This window comes from Rhyacophila brunnea, unplaced genomic scaffold (genome assembly GCF_057557595.1).
Source record: "Rhyacophila brunnea isolate RB1 unplaced genomic scaffold, BYU_Rbru_1.0 scaffold_17, whole genome shotgun sequence".
Taxonomy (NCBI): Eukaryota; Metazoa; Arthropoda; class Insecta; order Trichoptera; family Rhyacophilidae; genus Rhyacophila; species Rhyacophila brunnea.
Window position 1 is genome coordinate 35,273,082 of NW_028232827.1, and position 19,256 is coordinate 35,292,337.

General features: G+C 33.6%; 1 long non-coding RNA gene across 1 annotated transcript in view; it reads left to right on the top strand.

Moving 5' to 3' along the window:
• The first annotated feature begins 1,382 nt into the window (after positions 1-1,382).
• LOC147074004 (uncharacterized) overlaps positions 1,383-19,256 on the top strand; it is a 745,768-nt gene continuing 727,894 nt past the window's right edge. The window contains exon 1 of the long non-coding RNA XR_015070354.1: positions 1,383-2,049. This is a non-coding gene — a long non-coding RNA (uncharacterized LOC147074004). The remainder of the gene's footprint in view (positions 2,050-19,256) is intronic.

The following is a 19,256-nucleotide window of genomic DNA, read 5'->3' on the forward strand; positions in this document are numbered from 1 at the left end:
ATAAGTGCTAATATTTTGATACAAACCTACCCTAAGTTTGATACTATTTATCACTTTAGTGTTCGATAAGTATAGAATAGACCCACAGGTATGTTTACTCCAGCGCATCTATCGAGGGTAGTTTTTCATATTTTTGTATCGAAGTATTAGCACCTATTGTAACAATTACAACACGTTAGTTGTAATTGTTACAATAAGAGCTATGTTTTAACAGCACCCCTCTTTCGGGTGTGCTAAATTTTAGAGCGATATAGACAGTTTTGACTGTTTATATGGCTAACTTATTGTAACAGTTATAATACTTCAATACAAATATATAATAAACTACCGTCGTTAACAGCCGATAGCGGCCGATAGTAGTATTGTGTATAGAATAGTTGTGCTGGTCACAGTAACTCGTAGTTAAGCATTTAATGGCCGAGTTTTCATCAAAGCGCAAAGTATCTGGGGATAAGGAATGTGCCCGGAAAGTGTAAGAATAACGTGGAAGTCATTGATACCAGCTAGCTCTTGATTTCACGAACTCGTTATGTATTATTATTAGGATTTTTTTTCAGAAATATACTTTACTCCATACGATTTCTGTATCGGCACATGAAAAATGTAAAAAACACGTTTAACTTAATTAAACTTTCCAGGGCTTGAAATGGATCGGAATACAGAAGAGCCCAGCTCCAGTTCGGAAAATCCTCAAGATAATTGCTCCGTCTCATAGAAAAATTAGTAATTAAATTCACTTAGATATAGATTAAAGTTTATTACGAAATTAGTTAAAATTTGCATGCCACAAGTTAAAATTATTATTCCATTAGAAACGTCTTTTTAACAAAAAAAAAATACATTTTTTACAATATACATAAAATTAGATAAATATTTTCAGAAAATTGTCGAACACTCCGGTTCTTAAAATTTACCATTTCGATCGCTGAGCTAGGCAACCACTGATTATTTATCAGTTACATGTCATATTAATACTTCCTGCGGAGACTGAAAGCTCAGATAACTGTCATCTCCTAATATTGCTTCCTTTTATAAAGTTAATCCCGGAAATGCAATAAATACACATAACATAAAGGCACACAACATTATGGCCAATACCCCACGTCAGCAATAATTCAATTTATCTGCTCACCACCGCTGATAATGTCCGTAGAACTGCTGTAGAGATACGAAGGTATTGTTTTTTATCGACCCTTCTGCTTTTGCGTACCTGAGTTCCTAATCTAACCCTCCCCACCACTAGATTCCACCCAATGCGAGCTTTACTATACCACACGGAACCAAAAAGCTTCGTTCGCTCCACGAATAGTCCAATAAGAAAGCGACCTGAACTCGTTTGATAATATTCCAGTTAGATTCCAACCCGGCAATGTTCGTTTTTCAGTACCAAACGTGGCGCGGCTGCGTGAGGTTGTCGGTTGTAATTTTTACGGCCAGTGTATTCCGTGAATCAGCTGATTCAATTTAATAATACATATCGACAAAAAATAGACTATATGACGTGTTTATGAACAGAAAAATACACATATCGAATTGTCAATACATTTATGATACAAAAACTTACAGTTTTATTTAGTAAATAGTATCAATCCAGTGATAGTGATACAATATTATTTGACATTTTGCTTGATTGTTTTGATTGTGAACATAACCTATGTCTTAGTGATAACCTACTATACTATCAAAAATACTGTTGTATTTTGGCGGGAGACCTGTAAATACGAGCGAAATAAAAACAGAAGCATTGTTTATAATATCTGTCAGCTTGTTAAATCAATAAAATCTTCTTTATAAAGGCACTAACGTGTGAAACAATTTATTTGGTCGCTTACTTAAAGATGATTCTAATTTGTGGTTAAATTGTGCAGTTGTTTTTTTTTCGTAATTTTACACAGTGCTGTGGTTAAGTGACTTGTGTATTTGCTTAGGCTTGACCAACGGAAGGTTGTCAATCCGGTTGGAAGGTAGAATGTCATCAAATGGCCAATGCTGTGCGATCTCAGTGTCCATGAGTTATCGTTTCAAGACTTCACACACGTCTTAATCAAGGTAAATATATGAATGTCTTACAGCAAATAATAAAAAATAGTGCCTCAATTGGCCCAATTATTGAATGTATTTTTACGTGGGTATATATTTATGTAACACACAATATTTTTGTCATTATTATTTAAATTTAATCAAGGATTTGAAAATAGATAAATAAAATCATATTGTTGCTTTTAAGTTATTATAACCTTATAATGTTATTTTTAATCATATTTACAATTGAAAATACATAGTTACTATTGAAAACTAATATTAGTTAGGTCAGTTAGGACAAAAGCACTCATCTGCGCAGTGTTAAGCCTGGATTTGAATCCACTCGGTCTAACTTATCTTATTATTTTACAACGTTTTTATTAGGTCGTATTCTTATTTGTCCGGTGGTTGTTTATCCAGTACAAATCTCGCAATCGATTTTAACTAACTTCCCGACTAGCTAGACATTTTAAACTTTTAGAATATACCTATCAGAACACGATGCCAATGCATTTTTTTAAAATATAATTAAGTAGAATTGAATTCATTTTCAGTTAATTCTGTTTTGTATGAAAAGTTATTTCGGAAGAAATCCGTAATCCAATCCACTATTATTGGTTGCTAAGTGGGTGGTCCTAGCAACTAAATTATTAATATATACGTGCGTTGCCATGGAAATCAAAATGACATTTCAGTATTATTTCTATCAAGTACAATTTTTTTTGATCGTTTAACTTGTTAGACTTGCTAGCAAGTCAAGTTTATATGATTCAACAGAAAATTTAAAAATGTTGTATTTAAAAAGTTCTTTTTATCTTGTAATTATTTTCTAATAGGTATGTTTATGAAGTTTTTCAAAATTATGCATTTTTACTAGGTAACAATAACCTAATAATTTGTATAAACTCAGTATTGAATTGAAAAATATAACTACATATTTACAAATATTTTCATAGGTTGATTGAATTCGATAAATTTGTAAAAAAAATAACATGGAAATACACAGAGTGAGTTAAGTAGATACTATTAGTTCTGGGCTCAGTTCCCTGGGAGGACACAATATTTATGTGTTTTTCTCAAAGCCTGGGTGTTTGAGATTGTTCAAAATTACTAACAACAACTTTGTACGAAAAAACAAGGACATGGTTATTAATAATTCTAAAAAAAAGTAGATCTTATTTAAAAATATATTATAGATATTATATAAAACGATGTTCATATAGAACTCACCTCACGCAAGTGGAATCAGTATATCAATGTCAGAAATTATTTATACACAAATACCTACGTATAAAGCAGTAGACAATGATGCACCCGAACAAAATGTCACCCTTAAGCAGATTTAAATTGCCGCCCCTACTATTTTTAGTCTCAGTTTTTTATGTATATTTATTACCTGCTATACATTATTATTTGTACGTAGCGTTCTTTCGTTAAGAAATATGTTATATTATGATCTTTACAATCCCAATATTCTTATATCTCAGGTTATTCACAAATAATTTAGTGGAATACGCGACTATATTAAAAAAATATATTTTCTTTTACTTTTAATAAGCGATACGTCTAAAAGTCAAGACAGCGCGGCGCGGATGACACAAGCGGACACTAACGGTCATAATTATTGTGGGTACGTACTGTTTGGTCACGTGTACATGATAACCACTTGTGAATGCGACTCATCGATGAGTTAACTACCGGTGTTTAAGCTGCAGGCTAGGTGTTCACCCCTAGAATCAAAGTGCTAAGTATATGGCTACGAGGAATACACCATGGAAAAGTGGAGAAGTTTTAAGCGGGATAAAAGAGGTTGTGGCTGGCTGTGAACTTTCCTATCTCAAACAAACTTTGAAAGCACCCGATATACTGTATTATTATTTGTTAGGTTAGGTTAGGTTTTCATCAGGTTAGGAATAATTCGTGAATTTTGGCAAAATCGGCCATGAAAATTGGTGCGGTTCCCGCCTGGCTTCCTATAAACCGACTAGTACCAATTATAGTTGTATTACCTACTTAAAGATAGTTTTAAGAGTAAATGTGCCGTAAAACTTTCTTTTTGGACCTAACCTAACATAACCTAACCTACCCAACCTAATATAATCTTAGTGTGTGATACTGATGCATCGAATTGTATGAAAATTTCAAATTATAATTTTACAATTATTCGATCGAAAAGCATCTGCGCCGACAAAAATAGGTATTTAATATAATTGTCTACATGGAATAAACTGTTTTCATAATAAATAATTACAAGATAAAAATAACTTTTTATATTTAACGTTTTTAAATTTTCTGTTGAATCATACAAACTTGACTTGACCAGCTTAAACGATCAAAAAAAAAATGTACTTGATATAAATAATACTGAAATGTCATTTTGACATTTCATATTGATTTCCATAGTAACGCACGTATATATTAATAATTTATTTGCTAGGACCCCAGACCCCTAGCAACCAATAATGGTGTCGAAATAACTTTAAACAGAATTTACTGAAAATGAATTTAATTCTACTTAAAAATGGCCAAAAGTATTAAAAAAATGCATTGGCATCGTGTTCTGATATATTATAGAAGTTTCAAATGTCTAGCTAGTCGGGAAGTTAGTTAAAATCGATTGCAAGATTTGTATTATTTGGATAAACAACCATCGGACAAATAAGAATACGACGTAATTAAAACGTTGTAAAATAATAAGAAAAGTTAGACCGAGTGAAACCAAATCCAGGCTTAACACTGCGCAGATGAGTGCTATTAATTGTCCTAACTGACCTAACTAATATTTGTTTTCAATAGTACCTACATAAGTATGTTCGATTGTAAATATGATTAAAAATAACATTATAGGGTTAATTAAAAAAATATATAAAAGCTCATGCGGGCATCAGCGGCATAATAACCTTTTAGAAATTGTCCTATTATCATATTTCTGTATGCGTCTGGTTGTGGATTTGACTTAAATTGATCTAAAATGTCTTATATTGTATATAGGTATATACCTTATATATACCTTGAAATCAAAATAGACGAAGACGACGTGAAGTTAATTGTTTTACAGCCAGTGAGTAGTGAAAGGGTGAACAAGAATCGTTAAGTGGTTAGTCTTTCACATTCTGGCAATAACCATTTGTCAGTAGACACCTATGATTGATACTGCATTGAACTGGGACTTAACGAGATGTTTATTTCATAGCAGTACGGGTGCACTAATAAAACGTATCGTAACCGTCCGTTGAATAATACAGTGTTCAAATATGTTGCCATACTGTAACACCAAAGGATTTTAATCTCTTCTATGAATGTCCTGCACCCGTATAACATTTCTAATTTAAAGATAATTAGGTACGTCAAAATACTAATTTTTGGTAAAAATAACGCTCCAAAATTATGGACTATCTTCGCACAGAATACAAAGGAAGAGTCTTTAAATGTATTGTTTATGTAATGTATAATATAATGTTTAAAATAAATGTATATGTAAAAGTATTTTTTCTGATGCCGAAGTATGCCAATGAAAAAAACAATTTGTACTTAACGGCCCACATGCTCAGCGTACATCAAAATTGAGCTTTTATGCTATTTTCAAAGCATGATCCTGGACATTCCTTAAACGTTGTAGATAATCTATTTTCTTAATTTTGAAACCTTATTATCCTTTATATTTATTTTAAACATTTGATGACTGCATAAAGTATTTTTATTACATAAAATAGTATTCTTTTAAACCTCTCGCTCTAACGTTTCAGAATATAGTCATATTTCAGTACGTCCATGTGAAGTCGTGTTAAGATTTTTTATTTATAAATTTTTTAAAGCATTTATAAAACCATTAGTAAAATTTATGTCGACATTATTATAGTGAAATATTTACAATAAAAAAATATATTGATAATCTCTGTGATCCCAAATTTGACCAGAATTAGGCATTTTATTATTTAAAAAATGGGCAAGATTTACACATTTAAAGATAATTTTAAAGATACTGATTATAAGTTATCTCTTTGACCATTCAAATGTGATAAACATTCTATGAATAATGTTTATTTTATAATAATTATTGACCTAAAAATAAGGTAGTATTTTTTTTGAAGTACGCCATTTCTATTGGCATTTCTAAGTGGCTAAGCTACAACATATGGCCGTAGCCATAAATTGACAGACGATAAATGAAGTAGGGAGTAAGATCATGTTAACTCGTCAAAATTCTCCTTTTTACAAATCATTAAGAATATTAAGATTTATTTCCAAGCCCCGTCAGTAACACATAAAAACAATGACTTTTAAATAATATAAATATAATTTTAATATTAGTAATATCACCCCAAAGTACTCGATGGAATTTGAATTAAAAAATTTAAGAATTAAAAAGAATTTAAGAATTTTGTGCCTTTCGGCGCCTACAGTTCCTGAAGATGCCGAAAGGCGAAACCTAGATCGCAAAAAAACGACTCAAATGGAATAGTACAAAACTAAAATCCTTAATCTTAATATATATAATTATTTACCTCTGTTTTTCCTCAATCGCATCTTCTGGAAGTGCGGACACATCAGGTTTCGATTGTTGGGACCCCCTGCTAACAAAAAGAAAGAAAACAGTAATAGTAAATTACGGTTAAGTATACCTGTAGTGTATCTATATAATAATATTCGTTACTTTTACTAATATTGGTTTAGGGGGGGGGGTCAATTTTGAAAAAAATATACATAATATTTTTTGGGGAGAGGACGGTATTAACAAAATCTAGCAGGTGCCACTTACTTCCATATTTACGCCGCTTATACTTATAGATTCGCATCGCTTCAACCACAGGATGTCACACTTTTTCAGATATATTCTTCATACCCGGCACATTTTGAAAGCATGCAGGTACCTATAACTACGGGTTTTTACTTACGTATTATTGCAAGCTGTCGCATCCACAAGCTATCGAATGCGCATAGCTTCACAGTCATGATTATGATAATCGTTTGCGTCCATTTGCGTCATCCGCACTGTATTGTCTTTTAGATATGCTACGTCGGAATCTTAAAGCAAATATTTTATGCTCCAGATGTTGTATCAATTTATGATAACAGTCCCGACTCCTCTGTAGACTCATACATTTCAACTCGTGACACTCAGTATGCGGATACATAGGGTGCTTAACGTCAGCGGACAGCAGAGCCAGTCCAAAAAGATTTTTTTCCCCTTTCTAAACTTTCTTCTTTAAGCACTACGGTGCATGGTTGTAGCATCAGTTCCGTGCGGCTCCGTTATGGGACGGAATGAGCACTTAAAATCACTTCTTTAAGTCACTTTTATAGCGTCATGGAAGGCGGCCGTAAATATCCACAGCTGTACATACATGACGGGTGGTGGTGGTAAAACAAAGTAGGCCTTGGATGTTGTAGAATGCCGATAGGAGTGAGGCCAACCCGTTGAGAAGGTTGTTTGACAGTCAAATCATTCGATTCTTAGTCATGAGGTCCTGACAAAGAAGAAGAACAACTATTATGCCATTTACCATTGAATAATTTGTATTTTTTTTCCGTTTTTTGTGTGGGGGGTTAGGGCTCAAAACCCTCCCCCCTTTATGTGTGCATGGTTTAAGAAACTCTAATTTTAATGATTTGAATCAAACGAAGATCAAAAACCGTCAAATGGACGTCTCGTATTTTTGTGTATGTATTTTTGACAATATTTTCTTAAATACCCTCTATTTAGAGATATAACATTTATACAGCATTAAGGTATATTGTAGAAGGGAGTTTTGTGTAATATAATAACTCCATTTAGGTAAAAAAAACTTCACAATCAAAATTTACTATAATAATCAGTGGACTACTTTCACTCCAGATTACAGACATAATTATCAACAAAAACCGACTGCCTTCTTACAGCAGTTGGACTGTACAATAATGAAAACGGCTTTCTATCGACGACCAGGTATAGTCGCGCATAAGTACTTACATCATAAAGATAATGATGATTCCTGACTTTTTTTAATGTCTGTATTTTTTCCAATAATTGATGCTTCGTTATTTTACCAATTACGTATATTTTTTAACGAACGTTTCAAGTGCTCACTCACTAATGATGGGTTTGGGAAATGAATAGGTTTTTTTTGGTTTGAAATAATTTTTATAATATATTTTGATAATAACTGATGGGTTTTTTTTATAAGCGAGTGCATTCATTATTCCAACTACAAAATGTGAAATGTTCTATTATATTTAATGTTGAATTACGGACACAATATTTTACAAAAGATGAGAGGATTGGCTGAAGATGTCTTTGTCGGGAAGATAGACATGAGTAGAGTCGGGATTTTCCCGACGGGAATTCTCGAGAAATTTTCGAGATTTTCCATCCCGAATCTGGAGAATTGAAATTTTTAACATTTCGGCAAATCCCGGATCTCGAGAATTTTTCTCGGGATTCAGGATTTCTTTATTATCAAAAATAATTGAAAAAACGATTTTCTATATGAAAAAAGTGGATAGAAAACACAAAATTTTCAAGGACTGATAGGACATTTAACACAATTAAGCCAACGTTGACTCAAAATCAGCGCAATTTTTTCTACATCAGTGAATTTTGTGTCTCAAAAGCGTACGCGATTGTCAGACGCAGAGATTGACAGTCTGTGTTTTTTGAAATTCTATTTTAATAAGTAATGTGTTTTGTTTGCCTTCTTACATAAATAAAAAAAATCATATTTTTATAGAAATTCTCTCTTTTTACACTGATTTTAGGATTTTTACAGGTTTTTTTAAATTTCCCGATTTCTCGGAAATTCTCGAGAATTCTTTTTCGGAAATCCCGAATCTCGAGAATTCATAATTTCATCATTTCGGGAAATCCCGAATCTTGAGATTGAGATTTTCTCGGGAAATACCCAACTTTAGACACAAGTATCCCTAACAATTACCTATATAATAAATCAGGATAATCGGTAAATTCTGTATACTCCTGTGGGCTATTCTACACTAGCAGGTAAGACAGCGTGTGCTACGGGCTACCGATAATCTCTAAAAATTTCGCAAACTACATGTGACAATCAAAACGCGACTAATCTAAACACTGCGATCACGCATAACGCATGGTATGACGTAAGGGGTGTTCTGCACGGGGTAACTCGCTATTGCCTCCCGAAGCGTTCCAACCGTCTTCCGCTTTTCGAACGTCTCCTCCCGTAACTGGTAATACGTTATTAAACGAGTTATGTAAGTCGTCCGCGTCCTACCTTATCAAACTATCCGACGAAAAAAATTTTTTTTTCTGTCAGACTAATTTTTAAGTCGAATTGTATTGTCTGTATGTCTATAACATAGAAAAATGAAAAAAATAACTGTTGAGTCATCTTGACAGACAATGCTAAACAATATTGAGAATCAGTAGTAAATAATTCAGTCATGGTAGATAAAATTGGTATTAATCTGATGATTCTGGAAAAAAATGTCTAACAATCCAATGTAGAAAATATATTCTAATTGTTTTAATAATATTGAGTTATACAATTTAACTTCTCATTTCGCTACGGGCTGGAATTCCGGGTCTGGCGAATTCACATGTTATTTTTCAATGCGTGTTTGGACCCAGAGTATGGACATAATAAATTGAACAAGTGACTATCATAACTTTGTCGTAAAAACAAAAATCTGTCAAAACGTACAACAGTCACTCTGAACTGAAGTCCACAATGCTCTTCATAAGATCGAACATGGTTAAAAAAAGTGGCTTCTGGTCGAAAAATGGTGCCGCACCACTGAATTGTTTAGATACGTGAATAATAATAGTTAATTTGCATACTTACCTGATATTAGTTTCGTTAATTTGAAAAAAAAAACAACCAAGGTAAGCTTTTAATAAGACTAAGTGCATTTTTTGTATTGAAATTAGGTATCAATATTTATGACTGTACACAGTAGCTAAATACGTATGTTGTTTATGGTATTAGATATTTATTTTATATTAAAAAATAATCTGGTGTCGATAAAAATCGTATAACGAGTATATTATAAAGAAGAGTGTATATAATTATAGTAGATTATTTCTAGGAATATAAAAATTATTTAAAAAAAAAAATAATATTTTATTGCTTTAAAATTATGCTTAAATGAGTTTTACGAAGTTGATCCTATCGATTATAACAATAGAGAGTAATAGATGCAAAATCAGTTTGATAATTATATTTTATTAAAATTCGATATGTCCATAAACTTGTTTCACCAATAGCAAAGTTATCTACTAATTATAATTGAAATGTGTTTTACTTGGCCGTATTTCTAATAACTTAACATTGTTTTTTTATAAAACAAGTATATTCTGTATGCAATGAATGTTAGTGCATATGGCAAGCAAAGTATTCTTATTATTTTACCATGCCAATCGGAGTTCAGTCATTATCAAGCGGATTTGCACTTTCCTCACAGCAGTTCTACCATACTATTCTTGCGCATAAATATTATATACGCAAGGATGCTATCGGCGGCTATGGTAGTTTACCATATTTATATATTGAGGTATTATAATTGTTACAATAAGTTCGCCGTCTAAACTGTCAAAGCTGTCTATCTCGCTCTAAAAGTAAACACATACCACTTTTTGACAGTTCAGACGGTTAACTTATTGTATGATAATATATGATAATATAATATATATATATATATATGATGCATATATATATGATAATATAATATACATATGATAAACTACCCTCAATAGCCGCCGATAGCAGCCGTGTCTATAGAATAGATGCATTGGTAACAGAACAGTTCAGTAGAGCTGATATCGTACTAATCAGATTGAAACGAATACTGTTGCCACTAGTACTCTTCTTCTTCCACCTTGTCATGACCCAATATTGGGGCATAGGGCAAGCACAAGTTCGTGCCACTTCCCTCGGTCCATCGCCAACTCTTGCGCCTCCCGCCTTGTCAGACCTGCAGCACGTAGGTCGCTTTTGTAGCATCGCTGCAGGGTGAGGTAGGGCCGGCCACGGCAACGGAACTCTTGATGCTGTGCCACAAAGGTACGAAGTGTCGCACTCTTTGGCGGCATCTGAAATACGTGTCCCAGCCACGTAAAGCGTCTTTTTATGACAATCTCAATCACCGAAGGCTGCTGTGTCTGCTCACGAACTCATATGTTTGTAACGCGGTCGTACCAATGTACCCATACGATTCGGCGGAGACATCGATTCTCAAAGCTCAAAAGCCGAGACTCTTAAAGCTTAGTAAGATGCCATGTCTCACAGCCACACAGGACCACAGGTAGCAAGCACGCGTTAAACAAATGACATTTCGTCCTCACAGAATAGACACTAGTACAGGTTACACAAAAATAATGGTGTTGCCTTATGAGTGAGGATTTAATAAGGTTTAAAATCTCGAGTGTACAGACTACAGATACATGGGATATAATTAAATACGTGTTAAAGAATATGTTATTTTCAATAAGTAGTTACGTCTGTATCAAAATAATATGCACTAAAGTTTGTGACGTAAACGAAATGCGCATTCAATATTGATAAATACATACATTACTTGCGAACAGTTGGCAATGTGTTTATTGACAATCATATAGCCAACAAATCTAAAAAAATAGCTTTATTAAATGTGACTTCTGGCTTACTGATAGATGAAGCCAGTGTTAAAAAACGCTGGGTTAAATTATGTTTCCTAGGAAGAGTGTCTGAAAATATTTCAAGAAAAATAGATAAAAACTTTTCAATGTAACATTTTACAACACACAAAATTTAAATTCAATACTGGTGAATACTAAAGATAGATTAGATAAACTTTACCAAAGTGGAATTTATCTATTAAGTTGTGACTCGTGTGATGCCAAATATGTTGGACAAACGGGACGTTCTTTTAATACTAGGATCAAAGAACATTTAGCCTGTGCCAAAAATTGTAATAAATCTTCAGCTTTTGGAAATCATTTAAGTTTAAATAATCACTCTTTTAATATCAGTAAAAAATTTAAAAAAATATTGGCTGACAATTGCCTTATTAAATTTGTCCTAAATTACTCGTATTAATACATAGAATTGTCAAGTTTATATGATTTAACAGAAAATTTAAAAACGTGGTATATAAAAAGTTCTTTTATCTTGTAATTATTTATTTCTCTAAATAAACGTTTATGGAACAACTGCCTTGTTACTAGTATCTACCCTTAATTTATTATTAAAAAGCAATTTTAAATCACAACCTAAAAAATAAGTGGTATAGAATCTAAACAATAAAATGTACGAATAACTATCATATAATCAATATTAACAATGGCGCTAACATAAATCTGGTAGATTTTGAAATTCGAATAAAATTAATAACTTACTAAGTATTTATTTTTAAATTTGAATTGATAATTTATTATTTTAATTTCATCCTATGCCGGCAACAACTATTTTGAAAATTTTTTCGAAGTATGTTCAAATATAGAATTTATTAATATTAATATCTGGAAATATAGTACCTACCTACTAATAAAGTTTTTAATACTTGCCTAGATATTTAATGCGGGTAGGTATATAGACAATTTTGAGAAAACCTATTTTTTCTGACACGTTTATAGCGTCATGGAAGGCGGCCGTGCACAAATCGCGGTTGTATATACATGGCGGATGGAGATGGGGTAAATCAAATTGCTCAGTTCCCTTGTGTTACAATTTTAAGGATTTAATAGCCATGGCCAACTCTCCCTCAACCTGTAGCGATATTATACAATCAATCTACGTGAAAGTTTGCGATGGATCGAGAGAAGTGATGCAACTTTGAGCTTTCCCTATGCTCCAATGCTGTGGCGTGACAGGGTGAAGTAAGTAAGTAGCTATTTTCTCTCCCTGTCTGGCTTCTTTTAGTCAACGACTGTTGGTAAAACTGAACTGGCGTACTCCTATTTTGATTAGCTTTTCTTGGAATAATTAGTAAACTTCCGACTATACACCCACACTATTAATATTTTACTTCATCTTGAATTACAAGAATCGTTAACTGCTTTGCAATAAATAATCATAACACTATACTGATGTTGACAACTAAATGAAGCGTTCTAAATTCAAAAGCGATCACTTCTTTGAAGTCATGTCATGTAAATTAGTATTTTATTTATTTGACACTATCTAGTTGAAGACAAACAGAACCGTATTCGACAAGTCTAATGAATTAAATAAAATGTGGAAATAGTAATATTATATAGAATAATTAAATTAATAATTTTCATAAAAAAACTACAAGGACGTAAAAGGTAGAGTTAGAAATGGAAGCGAGACCGAGCCCTAAAATCACGAGAAACAATTAATTAGTTTGGAACCGATTGCTCGATTGAATTGATAGTTAAAACTTAACTCGTATAAACCTCTCGAGATTTTCGAATACGATGTTCTTCTCTACCAAATGTAGATAGGGAATTCTAAACTGTTATCCTGTCAATGTGGTCAAGGTATTGTAGTTTTACAGTTTTGATAATATGGAGAACTTCTTAATCATATCCAATTTGTTTAAGAATGTCAAACATTTACCCATTGAAGACAATCGGCGCCAATGTAACGCCATTGTTGACTAAAGCCTTATCCACATTGCACACTTTGACTCGCCCGTAACATATTGCACGTTCCCTAGGTACATGTGACCTCATTGAGCCGTCCATATGCACTCACGCCGTGACGACTATCGCGCGACAAGCGCTCGAGATCGCTAGACTCTCGAGATCACGGCGTTTACAGCCATTCCAAAATGAATTACGACCGCCTATAGATATAATGACATAATTAAAATGTGTCCCCCATATAATGCTGAGTGGTTTCATTGCTACATAGATATGGGACAATGCGAAAAACACAGGAAAATTAATATATAATTTTTAACCAATTCTAACCTGTATATTTCTATTGTATTCATGTAGTTGTATACAAGCAGTCCCACTTATTTCATTCATCCTACCAATTCTAACCTGTATATTTGTTTTGTATTGAGGTAGTTATATACACGCAGTCCCACTTATTTCATTGATTCTCCGATAGGTATGACTGCTAGACTCATATATTTAACATACTCGTACCTACGTCACGTATCTAATCTATTGTAAATTATTTCAGGTGCCTAGTAAATCAATCGCCGAAAAAATGTCGTAAGTCAATAATTACGTCTTTGGTATTCGTATTGTAACGTTTTAGTTTTCGATAATTTCAAATTTGAAGTTAATGCGGGTTAACCTGTCAATTCCATCAACTAGTACAGGGATGGCGAATCTTACGTACGCATGCCAAAATTTCCAAAATAATATTTTTCAACTGTCCATCGTTTTTTTATGGCGAGCAGCAGTAGCAGTTTTTTATGGCGAAAATTTGTTTGAAAGTTTTCTAAAAAAATAGTTAAGAATTCTATTAAAAAGGTTTAAAAAGTACAATCGAGTTATTGATATTCTATCTTTTACCTTGTTTCTAGCTGAGGGCATATCTTTTATTCTTTGAATATTTTTGTCCTTGTTATTAAGAGATCTTGCAAGCATTTAAACCACTCTTCTTTCATATTATATTCTCCATCACAGCGGTTTTCCATTTCCAGGTAAAATAACAAGCCGTTATTGTACCTATTTGAATGACTGCCGATAAATGTAATATTAATTTCATAAGGTTTGTTGATTGTATATTTTTATTTTTAGCTCTCCGGTCCTAAGGACCGACCTATGCAATCGTATAGTTAGGTACATTAAAAGTAATGATTATTCTTTAAAATGATTTGCCAAAAAAATTTTATACAATGCGATCTGTCATTATTTATGCATGAACTTCGTCGTTTCCGTTTGCGCATCGATTGGTACCTAAACTCCTTAACATAATATGAAAAACCGAATAAAATACGCATGACTATGTCGTCATTATTTTTTAATATTATATCTAAGTACTTAAGTATGTATTTATTTGTAAAACGTTTTTTATATAAAAAAAAACATTTTTAAACATAGGTATATAAAATAGTAATATTTCTTTTGTCTTCAAAATGAAACATTTGCGTGCTATGCAAAATCATCTCCAGTGCCATAGGTACCTACGCCATCCCTGAACTAGTATATTGAGTACCTATATGATCCTAGAGGGACAGAGTTTAATAGAATATTGTGATTTACGATAAAAGTGTTTGGAAAGGTTGTAAAGAAAAATGTTAAATCACCACAGAACATAATTAATATTATGCTCCCTGGATATCACAATATATATTTCTTTCTGAGATTAAAATAAAAAATAATAATGGGGGGGCCCAAAGGAGGAGAATGTAAATTAGTCCCATAGGTTCTTTTTCTTCTTCACAGCCTAATTTCTCGTTTATCGCCCTTTTGTCTATTGCACTCGGTGTACCTACACCATGGTCCCCACATCCTAAAACGGGCCCTCAGGCTAGGATATTTGGCGGGCCCCCTACCTACCGTTAAGATTAAAGACAGTGTGAAACACTACATTAACGTTTTTCAAAATATGTTTTAGTTCAACCTAAGGGTACTTATACAGTGAATTATTGGCGATTTTTAATACATCTACTTTAATAATGGAGCTGTCGAGTATCGACACACAATAATCAAAAAATATATTGCACAATTATATAATTGAAAATGTTCATGGCCATGAAGTATAATAGCGCCGCAGGCGACTTTTTTGCTATTAAAGCTGTGATGAAGCTATGATGTGTGTTTATTTCACTTATCTGGTTAACCCGACACGCCGGGCCCCCCACACCCCGGGCCCCCAGGCCAGTGCCCTGTCAGCCCTCCCCAGCCATGACCTACACCACTCCGAAATTCAGGTGGACACCGAAAATTTTTTGACAGTTCCATTCGAGATTGAGTTTCTAAAAAAACCTGACATTAGTGTTTCGAAATACGAGTATTTGTGTTGGAAATTAAAATCTAAGAATTTTTTCTAAAAAGGGTGCTGGAGAAAAAATACAAAACAATATTTTGCCGTGTTTTTATTTGTCTAAGGCCAAAGGTATAGTTTATTGGCTTTCAATTCCAATGTTTAAAATCATTCTGATAATTTTCATGTTTGGGGGGTGCCAGGGCCCCTTGCCCCCTCTGGGTGCACCACTGATAAGTACTAATACGAAAATCGATTATTTTCAACGAATTGGTTTTTGTTTTTGACATCGGGGAGGTGACCGAGTTAAAAATTTGACGTGATGTAGAAAAGGGGACAAAATGATTTTGTGATTAATTGTGACGATAAGGGAAGGCTGTCTATATTTTCGTTAATATTGCTTGTAAGCAAATTCAATGAACTTATTAATATACTTTTATATGGCTCAAGCGGATTTCTCCAGTCAGCTTGTTGATCTGCTCTCCTACCTTGGTAGATGAATTCCAGTAAATAACCCGCAAGAATTTCTATGTGTCATTAAGAAGTCATCGAAGTCGTTTATCATCATTTTTTGGTCCACTAAACTTGAGGAGTTTCATCTAAACTTGATCCATACTTAACCGTACGTATCACTTGATCCATCGCAGAAATTATATTTTCCATAAATCTGACGTCAAGCTCATTAAGGAACTTATACAATTTTACTCAATGATTGTAGTAATGTCACCAGATCCTGATCTGTTCATCTAATAATTTATATTAATTGAGACTTAGTTAGTTGTTATTGTATATTATGGTTGGCTGCGCTTTTTGGTGGACTGTAAATTGTGACGGGATGACTTGGATGCTGGGGAGAGGGGGGATTATGATAAGGATGCCAGACACTGACCTTTTACTTTGAGGCTGACTCCGTGGTCTGGCTTTAACTCCTGGTCGCACTATAACTCTCGCGTGATATTGCTTATTGGGTCACCCGGTGCGCGGCACTTGACCGTTAAGAATGGTTTAGGTTAAGTATAATAGGTGTTCATAAGCGCACGATTGATGGATTAATAACCATCAATGGTAGGTCTGGCAAGGTGGGTAGGAGTTTTTGTTGTATCAGGGGCGTTCTAATTAGCCTAATCAATGGTGTTTGAGTAATCGCCGTTTATTTTACTCTCTCACAAAAGATCCCTTGAGAATGGCCTTCGAGAAGAAAGAATAAAACACGGTGATAGCCAATAAAGAGTCAAAGATATTTCCCAAGATTATACTTTCGAATACCTGTCGCTGATGGTTACTGTCAATGTCTCTAAACCATTGCACAACAGAACATGCAAAATAATTCAGTACGTAACTAAAACGTACGTAAGTAAATTTCCTAAGTAATTTCTTTTGCATGTCTGTGGTTGAATATCGTTTGGTCTAGCCTTAATTCGATAATACCTTATGATTATTTAATCGATACAAAATGATTGATTATATTGTTAGACTACATACAACAACTTTATACTTACGAGTGTATTAGTGAAACAAAAAAGCTGCCATTATTAATTCACACCATAATAACATTACTCTGCCCAACTGGGAGCTTTTGATCACGATCGAGTGAAATGTTCAGAATCAAAATTGGAAATAACAAAATTCACACCGTTGCAAATTTTTATTTTTGATTATGTGTGACTCAAATGCTCGACTGCTTAATATGTATCATAAAGCACCTACTCTACTTGAATTATATAGTATTAACTGAACAGTAAACTATGTATGTATGGTTTTTGCTTGGTAAATTTAATATTGGACGGATATTAGACACGGTTAAGGCTATATGCACATATACGACAATCAGTCATGGACCTGTCTAGTCTTCTATTGAAAAATCTAGATCAGCGATGGCTAACCTTTTTAAGCTTACGTGCAAAATAACTAAACAAATATTTGTAATAGTGGGTGTTGTGCAAATGTTCAGTATCGGGGAAATATATGAATGTAAAAATAAGTAGTATTGTCATAATCATAATCATCATCAGCCGGGGTCGATCTACTATATAGGATGAAAGGTTCCCCTAGTTGCCTCCATTCTTCTCGGTCCTTAGCTATTTGATGCGACGTATATCCACCGAATTTTATGAGTACTTATATCCAGCGGATTTCAGGGCGCGCTTGTCGGCGTATTTTGATGTATTGTTATTGGTTGCGCTTTTTATAGTGGATTGTAATAATTGGTTTTGATGGAATAATTATGATGATGGATGTGGATGCTGTGTGGGGCTATGTTAAGATGCTAGGCATTGACTTTTTATGCTGTTGAGGCTGGCTCCAAGGTCCGGTTGCACTATCACTCGCGTGGTATTATTTGTTGGGTCACCCGATGCGACGGGTGAAGATGGTTTAGGTTATAAGTGTATGAGCGCACGGTTGATGAATAACAAGAGCTGCTATCACGGCTTGCCAGGTGCTCAGAATTATCGCCAGGATGACGGTCACACTAAATCAAGTGGCCCGGCCGCGGTGTATCAATAACTTTTGAATCAGTCTGTATACGCTTTGAATTACTCGCGCCCGTTGTTTTAAGGTAACTGAATGTTAATCAATCACGGTCGACTGATGAACGGTAACTGCTAGTCGCCTAAACTTGAGACAGTAATTGAGAATTTGAGGTAGGAAGGAAAAATAGGGATGAAAGCCACCACAATTGCCCCAACCAGTTATAAATTTATGGAATTGTATTTTTATGGGTGATAATTTTATATGACTTATGTTTTATCTTAATGTTAACATTGTTTTGACATTTAAAATTTTTCACTAACACAAATAATTTATTTATCAGTTAAGATTAATGACTGTATCAGGGTGATCGCGATCTTGAGCCATGATGTAACAATCAATTAAAACACAAGTCAAATATATTATATAGGATATACCTACCTACTGATGTATTAAAATTTACCATACATTACAACGTAGTGGCTTCACTCGAGTTGACAATATCATGAAAGCGACAACATGACTCAACTCGCTAATTTTAACACCGGAAAAATAATAATAATGCTTATTTGGAAAGACAAAAAGTTCCAAAACCCCGACAAAATAATGTATATTATAATATTATGTAATAAGCTGTGACATATTTCATTAAATCGGCAACTTTTTTGTTGTGTTTAAGCTTAGCAACAACTATAAATAAATCAATATACAGTAACACTGTAGACACGGCGAAGTGGCTTGCAGTGATGTTGTTGAAGGTAGTATTGTTTGCTAGCATTGAAACAAACATTGCAGCAACATTTCCAATACACCCAAAAATCACCTATGGTGTCACTGTTGAATGATTTATCTATACAATGGTAAGCGCATACTTTTATAATCTCTAGGAGTGTGGCATCTATCAAGTTTGATAATAGGTAATTG